General features: G+C 38.2%; 1 protein-coding gene and 1 long non-coding RNA gene across 2 annotated transcripts in view; both read right to left on the bottom strand.

Moving 5' to 3' along the window:
* The window catches only part of SPON1 (spondin 1), a 350,491-nt gene that overhangs the window by 240,307 nt on the left and 89,330 nt on the right, over positions 1-20,854 (bottom strand). The gene's annotated exons all lie outside the window — the stretch shown is intronic.
* The window catches only part of LOC121071567, a 77,339-nt gene continuing 60,545 nt past the window's right edge, over positions 4,061-20,854 (bottom strand). The window contains exons 3-4 of the long non-coding RNA XR_005820695.1: positions 20,517-20,591; positions 4,061-4,240 (exon numbers count right to left, since the gene is read on the bottom strand). This is a non-coding gene — a long non-coding RNA (uncharacterized LOC121071567). The remainder of the gene's footprint in view (positions 4,241-20,516; positions 20,592-20,854) is intronic.

Raw genomic sequence — 20,854 nt, 5'->3', positions numbered from 1 at the left:
GTGCATTTGCCCAGTCAGTTTCATCCAGAAGCAATCCAGGTCAAGCACTGCTACATATTATGAACCAAAGCTCAGGATGTGGGGCCAACCAGGAAATTCAAAAGCATAATCTTGACCAAAAGTCAGTGCAGGAATAAAGCTCAAAGAAAGCAAAAAGAAAAAACAGGTCTTTACATATTGTGCCAGGAGATTCCGAAAGGAAATAGGGATGTTTGATTTAGCATAAACAGGACTCTTTCACCAGGCATTTTACTCCATCTTACTCACAGGTCTACATCTTATACTGATTCCAACCCTTTATGTCCATCCCTTCTTACAGAAGAAAGAGGCATCACCATGATAAACAGTGGGGTAACAGGAATTGTCAAAGATGCGCTGTCTGAGGTAATTTATAAATAAATCTACCCCAAAAACTTAAAAACACAAAACTCTTATGCTAAATGGAAAGCTTAGTACAAAAGAAAATTTGTCATTTAATCAAGGGAATCTATTGACAGAGTAAGTTAAGAGCTACAATAACAATTACATCATTTACTTCTAAAAAGTTCAGGGTCAAATTCCTGAATACAAAGTTTCCTCTTCCAAACAACAAATTCACACAGCTGGACATCAAGAGCAAAATGCTGCTAGATGTAACACAAACAGTCAGGATTAGGTGGAAAGGGAAATAGTTTTCCTGCCTTACACAAACATCTGAGATGTTACATTAAAACCAAGCTGATACTTGTAAGGGGTTTTAAGCAAAAGCTGTTAACAGAAAGGACCACCCAAACTCCCAAAGTTGAGGAAATTTTCTTTAGAGCACTCAGGAAACTGAGGTTTAAGAGCTCAAATTCTTGCTTAAAACAGGAAGAAACAGGCTCTTGTACTGCAGGGAATGCACTATGCTACCTTCCCTTGTTTTGATCCAAAATTCTGCCTTACAGGAATGCCTGGCTGCTGTTCTGCCAACTTTTTGTTTGTTTGTTTGTAACAAATCAACATCTTCCAATCAAAACAGAAATTCCTATCCAGCTCGAGTCCATAAAAGTGGTGGTGAGAAGAAGAAATTCAGACTAGTGCCTGACACAACTGCAGTAGACTGTTTACTTATGAGTAAAACCTACTGTTATTGCTACACATTACACAAGCATGCCAAAAGACTTCTTTAGAAATGAGGAGGCAGAAACATACCACCCTGAACATCAGTAAGTTAGCGAATTTAAAATACAAACATTAGTATAGAGATACATTCCTAACAGCTTCCACCAAAAAAAAATGGCATTTAGTGATCTATTTTGCAACGTAACGCCTTCAAATCAGACCCATCAATAGCCAGTGAACTCAGCCAGTGCCCCGGACACAGCAAGTGATTTTGAGTGCCTTCAGATGCTCCCCAGCACTGAGCCACTCGTGCTGTTTTCCCCCAAATGCACTCCAGTTGTTCAGAGCGGAGGGCAGCAGGCAAGGCAGGCATCCTCTCCGCCCTGCCCTGCAGCAACAGCAGCTGGGGGCTGCAAAGAGCTAACACAGGAGGCACAGCCTCGCTGCAGCTCCAGCTCTCGTGCTTCCAACGCTGGCGATGGCAGCCCGCTGCTGCACCCACGCACCCGTGTTATCAACTACCTCCAGCTTGCAGATAAGGCTGAATCACTGCAACATCAATTTTACCACCAGGCACTGATGTATTTAGAAATGTTTTTGAAAGATAATCTGTATAATGGGATTCAGAAGTATATATTAGAGGGAGTCAAGAAATATAGCAATGTCTTATATTTCTGTTGACTACTGAAATACTAAACAGATTTTTTTAAATCATATTTTAGCTATGTAACATTTTCTTTGTACCTTTTCAAAACATCCATGTAAAAGCTGTCCAAGCATATGTTGTGTTCTTCCAAAAAAAAAAAAAAAAAGAAACTTTTTTTAAAATTATTTTTATATAAGATACATACATATATATATATATATATTTAAAGATGCAAGTCAAAGTATATATTCTGGGAAGTCAAAACTGAACATGTAGGTTAAAATCCAGGCAAGCAGACTCTTCAAAATTGAGAACATTTGCCCAGCTTAGATGCAAAAACTGGTAGCTCTTGAGAGCTGTGTAATCCACAGGGGATCTACAGTGTTGAGCAACATTCTTACTTGCCTGGGTTTGTCTACAAAATACGGAAGTATTCAATGTATAACAACTTGTATACCACATGTATCAGCACGTGCACCTTTCTGCACACTCTGTTGTCACCTAATGAAACCAACCGTTTTACAAGACAACTAGAACTACCATTTTGGGCCAAATATAAACCCCCATGACTGCACAAATTGCCATTGTTCCCTCTGGTTACAATCTCACTAGAAAGAGGGAGTAGACCTCATCTGAGAGAAAATAAGCTAAAAACAAAAACAAACAAAACACACATGACAAATGTCTCAATAACATAAAAACAACAAAGTAGATGCTAAGCTCATAGCATCTTAGCCCTATAATGTTCTCTAAAGAATGCCACATTAAAGAACTTTTATGATGACAAAGCTCATGTCCAAGCTTCTGCACAATGACACAACTGAGTCAGGCCAAAGATCCACCTGGCTTGGCACCACAGTGCTCCAGCAGTGTTAAAAAAAGGCCCAGGCAATACAAGAAGAACAGGAAAAGATTATACAGCGTTCCTCAAAATAACCCCACAAACTATAGGAGATTGGAAAAGTATCTTTGGATATGATAACCTTTATTGATTATTATGCTTTAATGTACATAGTAAGAACTGAAGATACCTACTGGATTTTTTTTTTTTTAGGAAATAAAAATAGTTACATTTGTAAAAATAAACAGTAAGCTCTTTGGTCTTTGATGTTTTATGATGTATTTCAGCTTACAGTTGAAGTTTGTCATTTCAGACTATCTGCCAAACTAACTTAAAAATACAGCTAATCATCTCATCCAACCATTACGGCCAAATCCTCCATTCAGGAGACAGTAAGAATCAGAAAAAAAACTAGAACTGCAGACAGAAGAATTTCCTCTATGCGTATCTCTATTGAAATCAGAGGGAAGAAATGGGTATGTTCACTGCTACAGGACATAACAGCTGTGCCCCAGGTTAAACCTGACCTTGGCAGGTACTGATACCCAACCTGCAATGCTTCAGGAGCTGATGCTTCAATAAAGGAGAAAAAACAGCAGCTCCCTTTCCCACACTCACTTTTATCTCATTTAAGACTTCTCTCCATTTTACTCCAAGCTGGGGAAAAACAAAGAAACCAAACTAGGCAGGTATTTAGAATGATAATGGGGAAAAAAGAAACTAAGCGCTATCCTGTCTTTTGAGTGCAACAGAGCAGGATGCATGTTTGCATGTGCGTACATTGGCAAAGGAATGAGCAAAGTCAAAATAAAGCTAAAATAATAAATTGTGAACAATAAACAGGGAAGCACTGTAGTAGCAGAACAGATGGACAGAGAAATGAAGTGTAGATTCTTCTTTGTAATAGATTATATATAGCATTAGTTTTGCTAGATTCAATTTTAAACAATGCTTATTAATAATGCATCATTTAATCTAACAACGTCTTATAGTAAGAAAAGAAAGCTTAAGGATTAACAGATTTATTTCTTCTAAAACATATGTGTAAGGAAAATGCTGAAATATTGTTTATAGCAAGCTACTGCAGCTATTAATATAATCTCTGAAAGGTTACAGATACTGTTTCTTAAGCAAAAATATCAGTGACATTTGCATCTGTTTGTTTAAAACTGCAGACTGACAGAATTGGGACATAAAAACACACAGCTAAAGAGAATAGATGCAGTGATGGTTTACACATCTACTTGCTATACTGATGTTTAAAATACATCCCTTCACATGAATATTTTTACCTATTTTTGTTAATTAATTTTCTTTAAAGTGGTTGCTGTAATTCCAAAGGATGATAATTGGACAGATTTTTAACATAAAAAATAAACTCTTCAATGCTTCCTCATAGCGTGATCTCTTCTTCTTGTAAATTATGAAGTTACCTGTCAGTTGTCAAAAGTACTTTAAAGTCCTTGAAAATTAAGTGTTGCAGTTATAAACCTAAGACACTTTGAAGAAACTTTTACTTTCCCAAATTTCATCCAGTGTGAGCAAAACAAAGAACATCTTACTAGTGAACCAGAAGAGGGGGGAAAGAGAGATGGTCAAAGAAGATCACGGTCCATTATTGTGCAGGGAAATGGCTTGATACCTGCTGTTCACTAAGCTTTAGGTAGTGCCTGAAATATAAAACACATGATGCCACAGGTTAGTTGTGTTATCAAGCCCTTTCTCCCTAAAACCAAGAGTAGCCCAAGCAGATGTGGAGTTGGAGTCACCAACTCATTTCAAGCTGTTGCCATTCACCAAGCAGCAGAACTAGACAAGTTAACTCTCCCATAAATCTGATTATTCAACATTTGCTCTTATCTCTCCATGTCCTTGCCTCCACTGAAATAAAGATAATCCTTCCACTCAGAAACAACAAAAATCAGCATGTTAACAATTTCTGCTTAACTATCAGGAGGAGGAAAAGCTTATGAAATTGCAAGTCTTGCCTCTAAGACTGAACTAAGGACCTTCTTATTGCCATCAAACCTCAAGCATATGTAGATCTGAAGTAAATCTGCAGGACTTGAGGCCATCCTTCTTTTCTCCTGAAAATCGTCTGCCTTATGAATACAGCAAACAGTCACATACTGCACTCTCCCCTCTCAATATCACACAGTTTTGTGGCATCACTGCTACAACAGGTAGCCCCTTTAAACATTTAGGAAAAGAAGTTTCACATGTATTTTGCTTCATATTTTCTTTTTGGTGAGCTTGCTTTTTTCCTGTCAGAGCAGTGCCTCATAACTGAGCTCAGAAAACCCTTTACCATGGGGTATTTCCTTGAAAATTGTCAGGGAAACTGGAAGAATGAGAGGAATTTGAGAAAATGGGAATGCAGCGAAGTACTGCAATGTCATCTCACTCAAAATAAATAAGTAAACGCAGAGACCAAGGAAAAAATGCCAGCTGCAGTTGTGTTAAAAGACCTAAGGTAGAAGGGAGTAAGAAGAGTGTGGTAGAGAACCACCTAAAGTAAACTCAAATGTTCTTGATTTAAAAAAAAAAACAACAAAGCGACAAGTACTGACTCCAAGCTCTAAGACCAGTAAAAAGAGTCAGAGAACCTTCATTTTTCTTCCCTTTGGAGAATTCCATTGTCATTTCCAGACATCCTTATTCATAATGAAAATATAACAACTGTTCCAGCTGTCACGTACACTCTTCAACAGAGAAATGAGATTAAGGGAAAACTGGAACATGACAGAAACATACTTCAAAAGGCAATTGGTAGCACCTAGGCATACCTCACTTCATTTTTTCTTTGTTGCAGGTACTTGACAGGAACAGCATCTTGATCTCTGCTATTCAGTGTGCTGTAGGAAGTACAGTCTCACAGACTAATTGGCTTAATTTAGTTGTCTACTAAAATCTCTATCTGTAAAACGGGATATCCGGATGAAATGTAATGGACTGTGATATGTAAAAAGTCACATCAGATAAACTTAATGGTTCTTTTGGCTTTTGAGCTATAAAAAGAGGAATACACTAATTGTCATTGTTTACAAAGAGGGCTTAATTAAAAATACTTTGGCAGCACATAAATATTTCAGAATACCAAAGCGGTTGTATAACTACAGGCATTAAAGGTTAAACAATAACAATAAAGAACACAAGTTCAGAACTACAAATGAATCCTGTAAGCACTTTTAAATAGGCAGTGTAGATATTAGCAAAATTGTTGTAATCTGAAAGTATGATAGCTTGCGTTCTGCTCATCGACCGCTCTCTCCTTTCCCCTTTCTCATAGTCTAACCAATGCTTACATAAAAGCTCTCTTTAGCACCTTTTTTCTTCTTCAGAGTATTCTCATCAATTTTCTTTCAGATTTCCTTTGATTAACTGTCCCCCATCCCTTAGCAGCCACTGGGGTATATATCAAGCAGAATGTCAACCCTTCTCACATCACCCCAACCTGAAGAATTTCTCTCAAGCAAAGAATTTGTTTCTGCACATTCATAAGTGTAAGACAGACATGATAAGTATCTGCAATGACATAAATGAGGTAATCAGCCTATGCCTCAAGAATTTATTTAGAACAACAGCAAAATTCATTTTATCTCAATGACTTGAATGTCAAGACTAAATCATTTAACCGGATGTATACATATTCTATGAATACACATGCTGTTTAAACATCTACTTTAATTTTCTTTCATTCAGTCGCCATGCCTGCAACAAGGAAGCACTTAAGTTATGAAAAGTTAGCATCTGAATTTATGATACAACCAGTAAGAACAATTAATTGAAGAAAATGTATCAGGAACTAATTAAGAACTGCTTTCTGAAGCAACTGACAGTACAAATGCTTTTCCTGAATTTCTGTGAGATTGTTTAAAAATTCATCAAAGAACTTCCACATAAAGTTGGGCTTTGAAGCACACACTCAAACTCAGTGTTACCATAGATCTCCCTGCCCATTTTAGTGTGATTGCCTAAGGAGGCAGAGATAATGTGATCACCCTGTATGCCAGCATCCCTCTTGCCAGCTCTACAATTTCAAAGTTGTTGTCCAGTTTCTATCAAAAACAGAAAAGGGTCAAAAGGGTCAAAAATAACACTATTTTCTTCAGTTTGAAAAACTGTTTTCCAGGTAGAGAAAGAGAGAAATTATTGGCTCTTCTGAGAGGAACCTGGACTTTATATACTCTGTTTAATCAGTAGCTGGGGAGACAATCAGCTTCCACAAAGCTGCAGCACACACTGATTGCCGCACAAGCAGGTTTCTTAGAAGGATTAATTGTACCCTAAGCTCTAGTTTAGAGAGTCACAGTTATTATGTCAGTATCACTTAGCTCAACAACTCAGACAAAATCTCATCTACTTATAAATGCTACAGTGACAACTAAATCAAAAGCCCAGGCCAAAATATCTTAGAGCTTAAGCAGTTGTTGAGAAGTCAAGTGTTGAGTCAGGGTTTGAACTTCATAAAAGCCTCAGTTAATGCTGTAGACTAAATTACATCATAAGATGTAAGTTTTTGTTTTTTTTTTTTCTTTTTTATCTCTAGTTGTTTGTTCCTGAAGTTTGTGGAGTGAGTCTCTTTGTTATCTTCATATTTGCTTTGTAAGACTTTTTAATTGAAACAATAAATATGCAGAGAAAGAAGCAGCAGTTAACTATTCATAACATTCTGTAAAGATAATCAACAAAAATTTTAGAGCTGTCTCCTCTCTAGAAATAAGCCTATGTAAAATAATTACTGAAAAGTATGCTATGTTAAATTATGCAGGACAAAAAGATCCCTCTGTCCACATACCAGTATAGTGTAAAAACTCTTCATCTTCTAGATGAGACTCCTGCAAGCTGTGCAATTCAGCTTCCACACATTCAATTTCCAGTGCACAAGTACCTTGAAGCATATGCTTGAAGCCAAGTGCAGCTGCCTTGGATATTTGATAGACAAGGCCAATTTTTTGCAGGACAGGGAGAAAAGTATATTCTAAAACTTAAGTGCCAGTTGTTTTACTTTAGAGGGGTTCTCAATATTTGGATATCTTTCTAAGTTTCTCAGAGAAGGATGACTATATCTTTCAAAACACTTCATCTACTCTACTTTTCCCATTAGTCTACTGAAAAGTCATCAAGAGTAATAACTTTCAGCTCTTAATAGTTCAAACTGAAAACCACCACAAAGAGAGCTCTTCTGTCATGGAGTAGAAGAATTGAAGACACTCATACATTGTCCAATTATTTAGCAAAGCTGTAATACTTGATTAAAAATGAATATCTGAATGCAATTAAACAGCAACCGTATTTTCAGAATTAAATTCTTGACTAGGATGCTTGGTTTCCATGCTAAACATTCACTCACTGCTAATTTAATTAAAAAAAAAAAAAGTTATCTACTTTGTAAAAACTTACAAAAAATTAAAATCACATTAGTTGTAATTTTATATAATTTATGTTCCATAGAAACTGGATTCCCACAGAAGCTGCCTGAAAGTATTTATAAGGTGACTCATGCATCTGGTTTGCATTAGAAGTGGCACATGTCAGCTGCCTTAGCTAGTAAACAGCTGAAGCAATGAAGAAGAAAGGCAAATGAGAGCAACAAAGGCAGAACCCCTTTGGCTCTGACATTCTTCCTTGAACTCCGTCTATGTATTAAGGGACTAAACCTTACAAAAAATAAAAATAATAATAATTTAAAAAAAAAAAATAAAAAAGGAGAGAAAAAAGCAATGACCATAATGACCATGAGTTTGTAAAACCTGTCCGCAGTTAGCTCCAACTGACTACACAGCTTAATAGACATCAAATAGCCTACAAAGGCCAGGGCATGTGTTCAGAGTGATAGTGTTGCATGACAAAGCAGTTTTTTCCAAACACACGTTTCCTCAGCACATTTGATCAGACAGGAATTGCTGATCACTTCAGAAACAGTTCCTCCAGACACCGCACTGTTGACAAGAAAACAGGCAAATTTTCACCCTCCCGAACCTGCCTGTGACAGGCAGCTGATGAAAGAGTGAGAATTACTGACACAACACGTACTGCATGTGGCAATCTGTCCCCCTCATGTTGTACTGAAATAAAACAGGCACTTGGTAGGTCTTCACACAGAACTTGTTATACGTTACCTCTTTGGGTTTTTGAAGCTTAGATTCTTTAGCTACAGGTTTATACAACTTTCCTGTCAACAATCTTTGTAAAGTTAAAGAGAAATACATTCCTGTGCCCAAGGTCTTGAAGTGACAATAAAATGATGTACTACTTTTTGTCACCTCCTTCAGAAAAGTATATGCTTTGACTTGGTAGAATAGATGTAACAAACTGTGAATGCTGATGTACAAAATGAGAGCATTTTTTCCATGAACAAGAAGGCCCTGCAAGTTCACTGCTCTGCTGAGCTATTCAGTGGGTACAACACAGAAAAAACTAATAAGACAGCATTTTAAATTAATAGTTTCCTTTTAAATGTCATCTATTTCTGTCAAAGCTAGTCATTTACATTTTTCACAGCCAGCCTCAGGGTAGCTCTAGTTCTGAAGACCCTACTCAGGCAAAACAGGATTGTGTTTCAATAAGGACTTTACCTTTCAGTTTGAAAGGCTGAGTTCCATCGCTGCAGTCACTGTATACAGTTATTGCACATGAAACACGCATCCTACAATACTATACTGTCTTACCATCTAGTATGAGTAAAGCTCCAGGTCTGTGCCGTTTATATTTTGCCTTGCCCTACTTCAAAAGACATCAATCAGAACTTGCATATTGCCTTCTGATACAAACATGGAAAAATGCCTAAAGCTATGCGAATTAAATTTGGCACAAAACATTGCTCTGAAAGTATTATTTAACTAGTTTTAGCCTACAGCAACGTTTTACAGCCAAGCTATAAACTCCTTAATAATAAGATGCCTAACAAAAGTGCTGACAGACCATTCACAGCTTCAGCAGCGCTCATTAAAATGCACTGGAATAGAACACACTGCGGATGACGGATCCTCAGCACTGAGGAACACCTGACATCTTGATAAACTTACACATTTCTGGCCACGTGCACAACACACTCCCTTCTCCTATCTGGACAGCATGTAATTACATTCCTTTCTGCAAAAATGATGACTTTGGCCTTGAATATTAATAACCTGTTTATTAGTGAACAAAATCATATCCCATGTCTACGGAAGAACATGCAACTTTGACCAACATCTCCATAACTATTAACATCAGAAGGAATACTTTTACTAAAGACTTTCATAAGGGATTGCTTCACCCCTGGACTTTATTTTTTCTGGATTTCCTAACTCCTTTTCATAAAACCATTTAAATTTTAAAGTATGCCCATGCGCTCCAGAATTTCCTTTTATTGTATGAGTCACTCCTCTGAAATAGCATGAAGGCACTGAAGTCATTGCTTTCTTGTTTGGAAGTCCCATGATGTTCAAGCACACAGAAGGACCCTGGTGCTCTGACCCAGGAAGCTCTGACCCAGGAACAGCATCATCCAGGCTTGGATGAGGTTTGTAGGCCACAAACACAAAGGCTGGGAGAACATGAGTTCCTGTGGAAGGGATTCCCCAAAAACAGCAAACAGAAGGCTCTCAGATGTTTTTCATATGTATGAAATTACTAAATCATAGCATAATGTATAGTTTTACCTAACCCAGCCTCCTGAAGTTAGCAGGGATAACTTCAAGAATAAGCCAACTTGCTTAGGGCCTTGTCGAGGAGGGAGGTCCTACACCGCCCCCTTGGGGCAACACAGGGGGGACTCAGACCCATGTCCCCTCCTGAAGCACACAGCTGCAGAGCTGCTTCTAATGCTCTTGAAAATAGGTCTGACGTGTAATCACTACATATTTACAGGGCTCCACTGCAAGAGACAAAGGGGACAACACAAACCACTCAGCTGAGAGAGCGCAGGCCCAGCTGCCCTCCGCATTCCAATGACCACATGCTGCTGTGCGACACCACCATTTCATAAAATACGAGAGGCACTGGGGCAAGAACCAGAATCCCAGCTCAGCTCCTGGAACAAAGGCCTGAACACCACCCTCTGTTAAGGAAGCCGTTGTGCAGAGCACAATGGAAGTCCACCGACTCCTCCAATTTGTTTCGCAGTCACAAATTCTCCAGTGTAATGGCTATCTTAATACAGAAATAGCAGTTCGATACAAACCCCTGCTGGCAGGGCACTGTTCAGAAAAGTGCTTCAATCCAATATCATGGAAGGTAGAAAGAAGAAAACAAGAATATTGAGAATATTGACTAAAGAGCACAGATAAGAGTTTGCAACTCAAAGCTCGACAGAGTTAAATGAATTATTTAATTAAAATGTATTTGTTATAAATCTTTCCTGGTTTCTAAAAAGCTTTTTTTTTTTTTTTTTTTTTTTAATTAGAAGCCTATGAAACATCTGTTTTCCAGCATGAAAACATAATTTGTCATACCAATTATTGATCTCTACAGAGCCTCTAATGGCACTGGCAGTCACAGAACCGCACAATTTTCATCATCCATAATGCAGCTGCAGGAAATAATTCTGCTTTTACAAGGCACTCTAGCCTGAAGTAGCAGGTTATTTGAAACATCACTGCTTAACAGAAAATAGGTGTCATGTACAAGGGTATATATAGTTGTCATCCACTTGACTTTTTTTTTTTTTTTTTTGCTTGCACAACTAAGCAATATATACAGCTTTTTTTTTTGTTTGTTTTGTTTTAGAACCAAGTCTCCTTTGCTTCTCAGGCATGGCTTCTAGACCCCCTGAAGCCACTACCACAAGCGCCCACCTTACTGCCTGTCTGTATGTTAGCAGTCTAGACACATGTTGACAACTACTCCCCTTCCTTACAGTGATCCATCTTTTTATATCTATTTAGTTAGACCATGTATCAGATGAATAATTTTTTGTAACAATTCTGTAATTGTTGGGCTTGCTTGCTTGCTTGCTTGCCTCACAATTTCTTCTCACAGTCTTAAATTCTTGGATGTTTCTAAGATGACTTACAGATGTTCCACATAGCTTTTGCCAGTGTCCACGAAAGGATTTTATGCCCTTTGTCTGCTCCATGATATAGTTCATGAATTCTCTCACATTTGACTGTTACTATGAAACGTTGGAAACCAGAACAATTTTTCCCCTGGAATACCAGTTACTCCAAGGACTTAGCCCCCTGTACACCTTCTACCCTATTAGGATTTAATTCCTGGTAGCATTTTTTCTAAAAACCCTCTCAGTAGTTTCTCAGAGCTCCCTGCTAGCAAAAAATAAAAATAATAAAAATAAAAAAAAGACTTTTGATGGACAGTTTACCTTTTTTTCCAGCCTAAAGTCTCAACCATAGGTGACTCAACATTCATTGGACTCAGCTATGTGCTATCAGGTGTCAGTTGTTCTCTAGTACCAGTAATTCTTTGAGGTTTTACTCAGAATCACTGTTTCAAGATCAGAAATCTTTCCATCACAGCTTTGAAAAACATTCTGGGTGCACCTGAACACCACTGTAAAAATTGAAGTCTTACACACTTTGGGAAATGGTGGATAAAGAAAACAAAACCTCTTACTGCTTATTTATTCCTGTTATAAAATTCGTTAGTCTTAAACTTCCATCACAGAGGATCATCTCTGCAACTTACATTAATCAAAGTATACTTATTTAAAAGTATTTGCAACTGCAGTTCAACCAGCTTTTTTCTTTCATTATGAATTTTTTGTCTTAACATACTTTTTAGTGACAGATATCGAAATTAACATTTCTGTTTTAAAAAAATGAGAACAGTAAGAAAACCAAAATCTGTGGTGAATCATGAGAAGCTGGAATATTCCCTCTACCTGCAACAAACGCACTGTACCACGCAGCATGTTCACTAAAGCAACTGGTTCAGTCCATCAGGCAAATCTCAAATCAGCAAAAGCAAAAAATGCTGCTACAATTCAATTTCCAGTTGATGCAGCACTGTTCTATCTGACCCACTGTTCCAGAGCATCAGATAATAAACCAAAACCATTGCACAAAATCTCTTTATTAGTCCAGTAAAAAGGAGTTGTAAATTCATATGCCTTAGGGACAAATAAAACTATAGCACAGCAAATAAAACCAGCAAGGAAAGGCAGGTGGGCACAATCAGCTGAACAGGTTTGCTTACAATTTTCCAAGACTGGATAGGCTCCCAATTTTACAGAATCCAGGTTGAAGAAGAAACTACTATAGAAACTTGGAGATCTGCCATACTTGAAGTATTGCATAGTAAATTAACAAAAGATTACCTATTAGCATTGAAACACGTTAAAATCTAGTTTTTGATAACTTGAGAACCCCCTCCAGAACACTTGTTTCTGCTGTGTCACTGTTTTAGTGGATCCAGAGTCCTTTGTAAGTCACCAAGTGGATTTCAATACTTTATATTGCGTGGTACTTGTCATGTAAGAACACCAAAATTCTCCAGTTACTGATTATGCAGCAGCATACGGTCCCTATGAGGTAGGCATTTGCTACAAATCCACTTTGAGACTGATGCCTCCCCCCGTACTGTTTTGCTGCATGCCAAATGTACATTGGCTATTCTTTGATTACTAGAAAATGACTCTTCCACAGTACTATGTTGCATTACCAGCTTCCGTAACATCCCATCTACCACAGATGCGGGATACCTTTTCTCTCATCTGTCCTGTTTTGGGGTACTGCGTACAGCAAGAGTAATGCAGCAAGGCCATGCTTAGGATCACCATGCCTGTGGGAACAGAGTATCTATTGATTTGCCAACACCATGTCACATTCAGATTCACACAATCCACCTCAGAATTTCTTATCTTTCCTTCACCAATCCACATCTAATCTCCTTAAGAATTATGGAGTGGAGGATTTTTGCTGGACTTGCAAGGTTAGAACCACCTCTCCTGAGAGCCTATCCTACTACTTAACTTCCTGAAAGACAAAGCACTAACACAGATGAAAAGATTATCTCCTTAAAAATACTAGAGTTTGTATATTGGTCCACATTTTTTAATATTCTGAAACTTGAAAATATAGGAACATAAGGCTGTCCCTTCTGGGTCAGAGTTCCACTCTACTTCAAGCACTGCAAGCGTCAGTGAATAACATCTCTACACATTTTACCTACCATATTCATGATTTTGAGAGTCTTGCTCATATCAATTCTCATCCTTATCACCCAGCTAAAAAGGAAAGGTCTTTTTTTCCAGCCTTGCCTCTTCCTCACAAGGTGACTGCTCTGTTTCATTAATCATTTTGGTTCCCATGCACATATATACAATGAAAACCATTCCCTGTACAGACAGAAATAAATAACACATGAGCTTTTTCAATAGATCTTGATTGAGACAATTTCAGTGCTTGGTAAAGCTACAGATGAATTCCCCTAAACCTGGTTTTGATCCTGTGGCAGCATTATATCATCCATTTACCACTTAAGGCAAAACAATGTATGACTTGATCACACCACAGGTCAGGGGAACCCTAGAAATTTTAAGTCAGATGTCCACCTTTGCCACTGTTTTCATCAGGAGAAATGTAAAACTCTTGTGACATAGACGCTGTTTTTTCCCCTTATTCACCACAAAACTTTCTAGTTAGTCCTCCAGTTCATCACCCTTCTAATAATTTCCCATTTAACAATAAATATTTTCCAGAAAATAAATTGCATTCACAGCATCTCCCTGTTTGGAATTTGTGAAGAAACACCAGGTCAGTCTGACACAAACTACATTGTAATAAACGTACATTACTCTTGAATCCCTGTTTGTTTATGAAGATCTCTCCAATTATTCTTTCACAATTCCTCTGAAAATGCATACTATGCATACTATGTAGATTTGTATTGGGTTTACATGGTAAGGTTTTGGTAGCAGGGGGCTGCATGGGTGGCCTCTGTGAGAATAAACCAGCAGCTGCCCCATGTTGGATTAGGGCCAGTTTCAGCTGGCTCCAAAGGGACCTGCCGCTGTCCAGAGCCGAGCCAATAAGTGATGTTGTTTGCACATCTGAGTGCAGATTTAAGAAAGGAGGGAGAGCCAGCCCTGAAGACACCAAGGTCAGTGCAGCAGGGCGGGAGGTGCTCCAGGCACGCAGCAGCAGTTCCCCTGCGGCCTGTGGAGAGGCCCCTGGTGGAGCAGGCTGTCCCCCTGCAGCCCATGGGTCCCACATGGAGCACATCTCCACACTGCAGGCCGTGGAGGAGTCCCCGGTGGAGCAGGTGGATGTGGCCTGGAGGAGGCTGCGGCCCATGGAGAGCCCCCGCAGGAGCAGGCCCCGGGCCGGAGCTGCAGCCCGTGGAGAGGAGCCCACGCAGGAGCAGGGGGCCTGGGGGTGCTGCTGCCCATGGGGGACCCGTGCTGGAGCAGTTTGCTCCTGGGGGATGGATGGACCCCGTGGTACGGAGCCATGTTGGGGCAGTTCCTGAAGAGCTGCCTACTGTGGGCAACCCCTGCAGGCTCAGTTCGGGAAGGACGGCATCCCGTGGGAGGGACCTCACGTGGAGCAGGGGCAGAGAGTGACCCTGAGGGAGCGGCGGAGATGAAGCATCAGGGACTGGGAATGACCGCAGCCCCCCTTCCCCGTGCTGTTGGGGGAGAGGAGGTGGAAGAGTGGATTTCACATCATTAACAGAAAACATTCTCATCATACACTGTAATTTGTGTATTGTGTGTATTAGAGCAACTCTAATACAAATAGAAGATTTACTGGTGTTAGGAAGGACAGTTTTGCTAGGAGACTATGTTAGCACAGACTTCATTGTTTAATCAGGTGTTTCCTGCTCTCTTTCTTCCTCTCTCCACCTCCCCCCTTCTGTGAGATTTTTCTCCTTTAATGTCCTAAAGGAATCAAAAGGGCAGTGGACATTTTGGAAGTATTCAGTGATGTACTTCTCAAAACTACCTTTGGTTACCAATGGTTCAAAGCATTTACAAGTTTACAAAAGGGAGCTTGACACCAGAAGCCTCAATGAAAAAAAAAAAAAAAGAAAAAAAAAGGCTGACAACAGAAACTGTAAGGAAAACTGGTGCATCTCTGGAATTTGCATTATCAGAATTTACAGAACTGTAGTTTTCCTGTGCTTTAAGTGGCAAAGCTTTCAGACCTCTTAAGTACAGCACTATATAATATAAGACTGTCCCTCTTCACTTTCTTCATATTTCAAAACAGAGGCTTTTGCCCTTTATTGGTAGTACACCTCCAAAAATGAGTTAAAAAAATTAAAATCTTGTCTTGTAGAGCTTGAATCTCAGCAAACCATCTTGATTTTTTCTTTTTTTTCCCCTCTGAGATTTGCTTATTGTTTTAAAGAACAAAAATCTATTCCTCATTTTAAAATAAGTGATTATTTGAACTGCCAATAAAAAAAGCCAAAATGATACTTGTTTTCTAGGCTGTAAATTGGAATGTTTTTAACAGTACAGTTGCATTTTAGTTAAAGTCACAAGTTTCTTTGCAAAAATATAAATACTTGTGTGTGCATATACATCTATCTACTTTGGGGGAATTTAAATTCTGATGATGACAAAAGTGCTTACACAGTAGATAACGACATCCATCTCTCTGAGAATGCATCTACAGACTTCAAGAGTAGAACTAGTTTTGTTCTTCACCCTATAGCAATATCTCTATAAGACACAGTCACTGAAAATTGAAGTATAAGGATACATGCAAGACAAGACTTGTTTTTTTTTCTGATATAAAGTCCACTAGAAATACATGGAAGCATTATTTAAATCTGAGGCAAATATTTTCATTTTATTTGCATTTCAGATTACCTGTTATTTAGTAGATTCTCGCTCACCAAAACCCACCACCACCAATAAAAAGCTCTTAGAATTTTATTATTTCCAAGAGAAGCTTATTCTCACATGCTTTAGGACCTTTATTGCATAAATTTTCTTTTGCTTGCAGAAAACAGTTTCCTGTAAAACCTTCTTGCCAATGGATCGAATTGTATAGTTTTTATTCAAGCAAAAGTCCCATTGAGAGTTTTACTTGATTAAGGACTGATTAAAGACTGCAAGCTAATACCCAAAAGCTACAATTTTCAAAACGTGCAGGGAATTTAGCTACTCTTTTTCCATCAAATTTAATCAATGAACTGCTTTGAAAGCCTCAGTCCAATTGTATATTAAATTAAAATAGAAGGCTCAGCTATTGAGGCAGTTCATAACAGCACCTACAGATTTAAATGATACCAAGTAGATAAGGAACTGGCCGAAGGGCACAGGGCTTTCAGAAGTGTTTACCCATGTTCCTCATTGAATTTGATCACAGAATTTCAATGAAGCAGAGTCCAGACAACATTTACCATGTTTTTACAATATTAACTGATTTATAATTGCTATCCCTTGCAGGTTACATCTTCTAACTTGCAATTTCAATCTACTCCTTCTCTTGATTTATAACAATTTAGAGGTTCACAGGCATATATACACACTTTAATTTTATTAATAGCATAGCAGTATGAATCCCTATTCAATTATTCCCTTGATCAGAGATGTGGTGTTGGTTTTTGTTTGCTTGTTTTTGGCGCAAAGCCATTGATTGCATATTCCTGCTCAGCCATTGTCAACTAAACAACACTGACAATTTGAGAACAATTCGAAATTTTGAGTTTGGCAACAGCTTTTTATGCTGCCCTACACAGTCTCCTAAACCTCTGCTACTTTAGAAACAACACAATACTCCATCCTCAATTTGAGTATTTCCTCACGTGTTCTTTCAACCGAGTCTGAAGTAATGCAAGTTAAACCAAGATTTTACTGTCACCCTGGTTAAGAAAAAAAGACTACACTTTCCCCTTTCATTTTGTACCCTTGAGGCACAATCTCTTACCAGATAGCTTTAAGGAAATGTTACTTCCTGACGTTCTAGATTAGTAGTTACATTAAATAAAGGCAAATTCACAGCTAGGGCTTTGAACTGCTGAAGAAAACTCCTTAGTTAAAACCATACTTTCCTTCTACACGAATCTCCTTGTTCCAAGATAAGCCACGTGAGTTTACTTTCCAACTTTCAATTTGACCCGGTAAGCAGCAGTAAAGCATATAGTCCTACTCATGTGTTGATGAAAGACAAACTCTTCTCCAATAATCCAAATGTGGAGAACTGCAGCCTGCATTACTTGCTGCCATTCCAAATGCATACATAATGCATATATATTACTCATCTAGAGTACTTTGGCCTCACATGTTGTGTGCCAGTTGTAGCTAGCTTACACACGTGCATACACAGCTGGGTCCTGGAGCCAGATGTGTTTGCAGGGGTTACTGGTAGGCTATACATTTGTAAAGCCATGGGAAGAACACAAGTGCTGCTTCTTTCCTGAGTTTTCCCCAGAGCAATGGAACTGACCTACAAAAAGCTGAGAGGTTGTTATACAATGCTCTATTAAAGGTAACACACCAGCAAGCCCACAGAAATACTTCCTCATTTTCTACTAAGCATAAGCAGTTCTTGGGGCAATTATTTTCTCCTTTCCCAGATCCTGGATCAATGTCATTACTGTTAATTTTTTGTTACTACTTTTAATTTTTGTTTGTGATTACAGCTGAAAACACAGCTTTTATTGTTTTGTTTTGTTTGGGGAGGGGGGATAATAATCACCTTGCAGAAACTGAATTGGCTCTTTCACCTGAATACATTAAGATCAGTCTCTGGAACAAATTTCTGAACCAAGCACCCTTGAAAAAAGGAAGTAAAAGGGCTTAGTGACTAGATAACTAATCTAAAATCAAGAAACTCTGAAAAGCATTTTATAAACTATTTCATATTTTTAAGCTCCAAGACATCAGATTCAACTCAGGATCACAAATCCTGGCTCAGCTGAGCACAATTCTAAATGACAGCCTTTTCAGTGACTTCAGTTGGTTTTGGACAGTTGCTCCACGGCTATTTAAAGGGGCTAACCCTGTACTGTGACCAAAAATCTCTGAGTATAGCCTGGGACACAGGCACAGAGATAGAAATGTCATTCACCTGTGTACATCCTACCTTCATACATCTTCACACATTGCTTTCAGAGTGGCATAGAACTGTTGATCATTTAAAGATATTGCTACCTTCAGCCACAAAAAGGAAAATCCCCAGAAGTGGCTTGAGGTAACATTCATTCATACAAAGTTGTACCAACAGTCCAGAAACACTAAAACACAATGACAAATACCTCAACACAATCTTTTAAAAATATTTAAAAAAAAAAAACAAGCTTGGCTACTAAAATTGTTGATTTTTCAATGAAGAGTGTTGGTTTGTTTTTTTTTTTTTGATCGTTAAAAACAGTTTTAATTTCTTTCAGATGCACGTTGATTTTGGTGCTTTTTATATCAACAATTCAGTTCCAATATACATTTCTTTCAACTTTGGTGAGGATGACTTGAAATATCTGCACATTTCACCCCACTCAAGTCAGTGATACAAAACAGTTTTGCTTTTGTCCATCTCTGCCCATTTATTAAGGAGTTTGTATGTATATCACTGTCCCTGGGGGTGTTTAAGGAAAGGTTGGACGTGGTGCTTAGGGACATGGTTTAGTGGGTAACGTTGGTAGTAGGATGACAGTTGGACCAGATGATCTTGAAGGTCTTTTCCAACCTTAATGATTCTATGATTCTATATATTCAGTACCACCTTCTCCATCATCTTTGCTTTCCTTTACCAGTTGTACCATCACTTGTACTACTATCCAAGAGGGATAACGGTGGCTTCATTTGCACAAAGTTTGTATAGATATCCAGTCATAAGACTTGTATATTGTGTAGGACTCAACATAAGTCTAGAACTCAAGACCCTCTGACTTTAGGAAAAAATAATTCAAAGGAAACAATATCCTACACTTCTGTGGGGAAAAAACAATAATAACATCACACTTCTTTGATGTCACATACACCCTACACTTTCAGAAGTCCTTACTAAGGTCATCCCTAATTGCTGCATATGGAGTCAAAAATATGAGCTGCTTAATAACACTGGAAGTCTCTTATTGATGTAAAAAAATAGCCCCCCATGTATAAATAATCCACCAATATCTTATCTATTAAACAGCTTTACTGTACCAGACGCATTAAAACAATAAGTTGTTTATTGAGTTTTCTATTTCATTGTATGCACAATTAAAAATCTTAACTGCAAGCCACTTCCGGCTACCTGGAAGCCATCTTTTTTCTGCTCCCTGTGAACTGCTGTCAAAGATGAGGTCAAAAATCCTCCACTAAAGCTGTGTTGTTGAAGTTTTTACTGTTGCTTTTTTTTTTTTTTTTGGTGACGCATGTATTCTAATACATACATTCTAATATTCTAATTCCCCTTTGTGTTATTAAGGAAAAAAAAAAGTTGAATCAAACTCTCCCGACTTTGGAACTTGACAACATCTCACCAATTCACTGTTTCTCTTGAACTGCTTCCCCCTCCAAGCAAAATACACCTCACCTTAATAAAATTATTTCTCCAGGCTTGCCTGGCATAACAGCATCCGTTACTCTACACACTGCTACCCAGGCTTGCAAGAATATTTGTGTGACAAATCCTAAATCACTTAGAAAGTAATACTTTTCAAGATGGCATTTCAGTTGCACTTGTGCTTGTGATGTTCCCATTAATAACTGTTTCCAGAAGCTTTATGAATATTTAACAGCAGGAAAAGGTTATTTGGCCCTGGAGATTTTAGAAAGTCTGTGTGTGACAGAGAAGCATACAATTAGATTACTTACGAGAAACAGGCAAGTGAGAGACTCAAGTCTTTTTACCTATCACATATTTTTCCCATTTGGGCTCAAGGATATAAGACATTGTATTATGAGGACGAGATAGGAGTTATACATGGTGGACTTGTAGAAGAAAAAACAACAAAAAACTGTTGACACTGATTTTTAAACCAAAAGAGGACACTTTAACAATCGTTGCAGTTGATACAAAAACATAAAGGTTAAATCTTTTAAGCCAAGGTAAGATTTCTTACCTACTTACATGTTTCTCAAATTCTCCTTTAACAGCATCTCTAAAAAAATGGTTTCTTCATATTGCAGGTACAAATCTATCAAAGGAAAAAAATTAAGAGTGTGTGGTTTTCATACACAAGAAAAATTTCAAATTAAGTTATGAACACTTCAGTTCAGACACACCAGGAAAGCGGTCTGTGAGCGACATTATGAAGCTTCAGCACACAGATTTTCTTTTTGCATTTGAAGATGATCAAAGTTAAATGTACAAAGCTATACGTAGCTAAGTGGCAAAAGATTAAACAACGACCAGAACACAAGGAAACACCATTTTCCTGAAACGCTTTGTCTGAGCAGA

This window comes from Cygnus olor, chromosome 5 (assembly GCF_009769625.2).
Source record: "Cygnus olor isolate bCygOlo1 chromosome 5, bCygOlo1.pri.v2, whole genome shotgun sequence".
Lineage (NCBI taxonomy): Eukaryota > Metazoa > Chordata > Aves > Anseriformes > Anatidae > Cygnus > Cygnus olor.
The sequence above is the reverse complement of the archived record's forward strand: the minus strand, read 5'-3'. Positions and strand labels throughout refer to the sequence as shown.